The following is a 6721-nucleotide window of genomic DNA, read 5'->3' as shown; positions in this document are numbered from 1 at the left end:
ATTTCTTTCAACCCTAGTTGTCCGATGCAAGAGAATCATGGGTTGCCTTGTAATCATGCTCATATTTGTTCATTTTTATTATTAGTGCGAAGTTCTAGTGAGTTTTGAGCTATAGTTGCTACCGAGTTGTTTAGTATTGGCTGAGTTGCTTAGTGTTGGCTGAGTTGTTCAATGTTGGTCGGGTTGCCTAGTATTGACTGAGTGCTTTGGTGGCTAAGTGTTCTTTTGTGTGCTGAGTGAGCCTAATGTTTTTTGATGCTCAGTTCCTTCTTTGATTGAGTTTTTCTATAATTGTTTCCTAGTGTGAGCTAAATTATGTATTTAATTTAGGTTATGAATTTAATGTAAAAATATTATCTTGGGATGTGTGTAGATCATTTTAAGGTCAAACTTCTATTATGTTATAATATAGAATATTTTGTAATCCATTTTTTCAAGTCTAAATAGGGGTGTTTAGGTTTAGGTTAGGTGATCTTGGGGAGGTGTGAAGTCTAGGAAGCTAGAAGAGCTAGAATGAAGGAGTTGTAAAAATTCTAAGTCTAGAATTTCATAAATCTTGTTTATCATAACCCATAAGGCCTTAAAATTGGGCATGTATGCAAATAATTTTATGAATCAATAAAGTATTTTTTCCCTTATCTCCTTGGTATTTTTTACTTCTATTGTGTTCACTTAGCAAGGCGATTGGGCAGTTAGGTGCGCCATTGACTCTAGCTTTCTAATCCCTCCTTGTGTCAAAGACACAGACAAGTGAATATGCCTCATCATTTCCTCCCTTATCAAATACATCTTGGATATAAGATTTCTGTTATGGAAAATTTAGATGAGACTAAAATACATATCACCAAAGATAAAAAGTAAAAATCAATCAAAGATATCATCAAAAAATCATCATGCTTTCATGTACAAAATGATTCTTTCCATAGTTGATGGGATTGATTAGATATGTTGACTGAGATGTTTTGTTTCAGGAAGGATTCATCTTGTATAAGACAATTGATACATCATGATAGTTTTAGATGAAGACACAAGGTAGCTTGATAATAATTAATGTTTACTCAATGACAAGGTTGTTGGGTAGATTTTCAAATGATTATTGATTTGTTAAGCACAAAGTTGCTATTCATTTTTCTCAAAATTTTTGTGCTTTTGAGAAAGTACTATTGCATATATTTTAAATTTTATGATTTCTTTATGTTTTGACAACTTGTTATTTTTTCTAGATTTAAAAATAAAATAATATTATTTTAATTTTTATTAATTGTATGTATGTATGTATGTATATGTGTGTATTTTTACATGCGCCCATGCACACACTCACACACACACACACACACACACACACACACACACACATACTTGATGTTTTTTAGATATTTTTATAATATTTTAATTTTTGGGATTTTTTGAAGACTATGCTTTTTTATGATTCTTATTGATAGCTTCATTGATAACTAATTCTCAAGAAAGATCATACTTGGTTTCCCCTAATATCTAGAAAGGAATAGGGCATTATAACTAGAAAAATAATAGGTTCTAATAATGGATAAGTTGTTAGAGGCTTTTAGTAGGGTTAGATGAAGGTGTTGACAAGATCAACATTGATACCCAATTTGTAGAGTGGTGGAATGACGGAGTAAACATGGATTTTGGAGTTAAAGTAAACTTTGGAGTTTGATATTTAGATGGAAAAGGGAATATGAATTTTGGGACATAAGGATTCAAAATGGCTTTGGAAGAGGATGCAATATTTTTGGATGAGGAATCAAAGGAAGTCTTTGGAGTAGCAAGCTTGACTTCCAGTTTCAATTTTTCTTTAGTACATAAGTGTTTTAGGAGTGACTTGGGAATCCACATAGTTCTTGGGTTTTCTATAGTTTTTGATGCTTTAAAACATAATTCTTAACAATGCATTTGAGAACCAACATTGTCTTTGAGTTCTTTTCTTTCTTGATGAGCCTTTCTATCCTTTTGGATTGCTTTTTTCTTTGTGTTTACATGTTGATTAGATTGGATATTTTGATCCTTGGATGCATATGGACTCTTTAACTTATGTATTTTTATCTTAGCATCCAAATTACTTCTTAAATATTTTGGAGTCATGGAGGTCTATGAATGACATGGAGAGTTTATATAGATAGGTGATAGGGAGGTTTTGAAGAATGTGTTCCTTTGTCAAGCTTAATATATAATAGTGTAAATAGACAATGAGTTAGGAGTAATAGACATGTTGATGAAGGCATATAAGGACTCAATATGGATGAAGGTTTGAAGACTTTAGCTTTGGTATATAAGGGTCTGAAATGGATTTAGAGGATGAGAAATGTGTATGTTTAAGTTTATATGGATGAATGAATGATTTACAAGGGAAACCAACATTTTGAGTGTGAGGTATGTAGCCAAGGCCATGATAATTAAGATTTTATATGATATAGAGGGGTACCAATATACCTTATTTGTGGATACCAAACCTTTTTCCTTGACATTTTCTTTGAAAAATCCTTTTAGCAAAGGGATACTTCTTGCTTTGATAGAAAAATGCAAGTCCATTTTGTGGTGGAGAAAACATGTAATAAATTATGATACAATTAGAAAGTATTCTGACTCAAATTAAGGTGGATGAATCGAGTTGATGTGTAAGGATCTCATTATTAACTTGGATAAGGGTGATAGGATGCTTAGGAAGATTAAAATAATGATGGGGATTAGGAGGATTATGAAAAGACAATATAATATTTTGATCTTGACATTGAAGATGATTAATGGTAGAAGTAGAAGGGATGTTTCATCTTTATTTTGAATAGGCTCAATCGATACAATGAAAGGGAAATCATGATCTTTCCTAGGAGGTTCATTAAGTATAGGAGTTGGAGGGATACTTTTCTCTTGAGATGGAAGGGTATCATATTGGAAGAAGTGAAAGAGTCTGAGGAGGCAGACAAGAGACTATTTGGATATGGTATATTGATCTCTTTTTCTTCTTGGAATCATTTCTAATTTTCTATTATGCTCTTGACATGGAGCCACTTTCAAGGATAAAGTAGGAATTTGGATAAGCATGGAAGATTCTTCTAGGGATTTAATGTTTTGGCATGATGGAGGATCATGAAATCATGTGAAAACATTATATCATATAAGAAAAAGGCTATTTGCATAAATCTCTTTCATGAGCTCTTATCCATACAATTTGACTGATGTTTTCTCTCTAGGCCCATAAAATAGTAGGTAGATAGCTATTTAGTCGAAGTTCTTATTATGATTATTAGAATCTATATAAGGGATTGGTTTAGCCACATAAATCCAGTAAGCTAGACTTCAAGGATGATAACTAAATGTACTCAAGTCCATGGATACATAATTTATTGGAGTGTACCAGATGCATGATCAATTGAAGTGCATCAAATGTATCATTGATTGAAGTGGTTGATGAAGGGGATCTATTCTCTTTCTCTCATATGTGTCCTCATAGGACTAGGACTAGGACTATATGTGTGCACTTTAATGCAAAGTTACTTTTTATGAAAACTTACTATTTGTAGTGAGTTAGTCACACAAGCTTAGAATGTTTTGATTTCATAGGTGGAGGTTCTTCTTAGTTATTTTAGCCTTCCAGTTGAGGTTTATTATCATACCATAAGTATTGAAGAAGTTATTAAGGTTTTTGGGTATATGATATTTGAGATCAATTTTGAAGGCTTAAATAACTCCAAAACAAGGGTGAACCTTGATTGATAGTGATTATGCAATGAGGGAATTGTAGATCAGGAGCTATCATTTTTGAAAAGTGGTTATAATAGTCAAATGATTTTATAGTTTGAAATATACAACCTCTGGAAGTTGGGCTAGGAAAAATTAACATTTATAATTGTTTTGAGCCAACTCTATGTAATAAATAAGAAAATAATAATTATTTGAGGCTCAGTCAGCCTCAAGGGTTAGGGTTAAATGTTGAGAACCTTCTCAGGTAGTTGAAAATTACCTTTATAAGAAAGGCCCATAGGATTGTGTAGGGGAGTTCAGGGTGGTAGTTTTGTCTTGCAAAATATTGTAAAGAAAGTGCCCATATGATTTTGCATATTATATTTCTAAAATTTGTAATTGCATACTTTTAGAAATAATAAGAAGTCCATGTTTGATTCTTGTAAATTAATGATGTGTTTCTATTTTAGTAATGCATTTGTGGTATTAAGGGGAGTACCCTTCATCAATGTGTCTTTGGAAGGAGAATCATTTTGTATGTGATATTTATTGAACTTTTTCCTTTGATCTTGTAACTTTTTTTGTTCAAGTTTATATAGTTGCATTAGCACTTTTCATTCTTGACGTCTTGAAAATATATATTAAGAAGGATCATTGGTTCCCTTTGGCCATATATTTATCTCTTGATCTCTTTAATTATTTTAGAAAATGAAGTGATGGGAATGTGAGATAGTTTTAATGTTCACCTAAAAATGATAGATATTATGAGGCTCTAGGTTATGACTTAATAAATTCTAAGATATGGAAACTACTTTGAGATATGATATGTAAGGAATATGTGATATGAAAGGAAGGATATGATATGAAGTTAAGATATGATGATGATATGAGGAAAGGGTATGATATGAACCTAGGACATCATCATTATATGAAGCAAGGATATGATATACAATTAAGGTATGATTTTGTGGTATTATACACAATAAAGTGCAACTGTAGAATATTATATTCAAGGAAAGTATGACTTGTGGCTATGATATACAAGGAATATATGATGACACTACATGATATGCAAGGAAAATAGAAAGATAGGGAATGGTATGCAAAAGTGAAATGAAGCTAGGGTATGATATGGAAAGGATGATATGAAGCTAGGGTATGATGTGAAAGGATGATATGAAGCTAGGGCATGAAGACCATCAGGGATATGGTGACTTTATAAAATGATATGAATTAAGGGGAGTCTCTAAGATATCTCAAAAATATTTGAACACAGTAATAGATGTCACTATATATATATATATATATATATATATAGAGAGAGAGAGAGAGAGAGAGAGAGAGAGAGAGAGAGAGAGAGAGAGAGAGAGAGAGAGAGAGAGAGAGATTCTTGTATTTTTTTATGTTAGTAAGTTTATATTTTGGGGGTAAGTGTTATGATAAAGGACCAACTTAAAGATCACAAGGAAAGCCTAAGTCTAAAAATTATGGTAAGTAGAAGGTATACTTTTTCTATGACAGATAGTACTTGCCTACTTGATCAAATTAATAACTAGGATAATTTCTCCCATACCTATAGATTGAACATCCATTAAGAGCTCATTAATTGGAATTATATTTTATTTTATCTATCAAACCCAGAGACATAGTCTTGAAATGGTGCAACAAAGTATGTACACTAAGTTACCATGGTTTCCATCACTATTTTACTAAAAGAAAAGAAATAAATCTTCATAATAAAGTTATGGAAAGTAACTCTACTCTACCAAGAATTTAAAGCCTAAGCTATTCCAAGTTACCCAAATATAGTTCAACATTTAGATAAGGATCTAATTTTCTTGCATTGGCTACATGAATGTGTTAGAAATAAGGAATATTGAGAGGGGTGGTGAGGTGAATCAAAATTCTACAAACTTGTGTCCAAAACTGGATATTTTTAATTAATTTATAACATGCACATGAAAGAAAACTAAAAATTCTAAACAATAATAATAACCATACACAAAGAGAACTCATAACACTATATTTTGTTAACTAGGGAAACCTTGGCCAAGAAAAAACCTCGATGGGGATGGTACCCAAAAAATGATCCACTAAGAAAAAGTATCTTATTAGGAGTCTATTAAGTACATATAGTGTCTCGATCCTTGTTAGAGGACTAGGCCCTGTTAAAAGCCTCAACCCTATTAGGAGTTAATTTAAACCTATTAGGAGTTGATATATACAATTACAAAATGTATGCAAGATGAGCCCATAGCCCAAACATGCAATTATAAAATACAATTCTTTATACAAAAGAGATAGATATAAAAACCTCTTTAATGTTGATATCTTCAATATCCTATCTTTCCTTTGCTACTCTTTTCATACCTCTAATAATAGATTAGAATTCACATCATATAGTTTCCATATGAGTACGCATATCAATTATATCATACACATTAATTCACATATTTCAATCTTTCCTTCATACCTTCTCAATTTACAAAATCTATCCAGTCAACCTTCAAGCTTTCAGACACTTGGAAAATTGTAAAATTAACTCTTGCTTTCTTAGCTAGGGTTAAAATCTAGGATTTAATCCCTAATTATTTAAGTAATTATTTCATAACCAAAAAAATTCCTTAACCCATAATTTACATTGCTCGGATATACTTTGTTATGTCATGCACATTGCCTTTACTAGTGTTTAATTCGAAATTCATTCCACACTGTTTGTATAGACTTGCATACTTACATACATCATCCTAACACTCTGTACAATCTATAACTAACCACAAATGTTAAAATAATGGCTTTTCATCCATACACATCAGAACTATCTCTGTTCTACTAGATAACTATTTGATACTTAGACAATTTTGCATGTCTAATTGTGGAATCTTCATCTATAAATATTTCCTTCTTCACATAAGGTATATATTTCCATAAATGAAAATTCCATAATTATACCAACTTATGCTACTTAGCCATATTTCCAACAATATCCCCCTTTTTCATTGATGACAACATATGGGAAAAT

Source organism: Cupressus sempervirens, chromosome 9 (assembly GCF_028749045.1).
Source record: "Cupressus sempervirens isolate cs-2001-9-10 chromosome 9, ASM2874904v1, whole genome shotgun sequence".
Classification (NCBI taxonomy): domain Eukaryota; kingdom Viridiplantae; phylum Streptophyta; class Pinopsida; order Cupressales; family Cupressaceae; genus Cupressus; species Cupressus sempervirens.
This window is presented reverse-complemented; position numbering follows the sequence as displayed.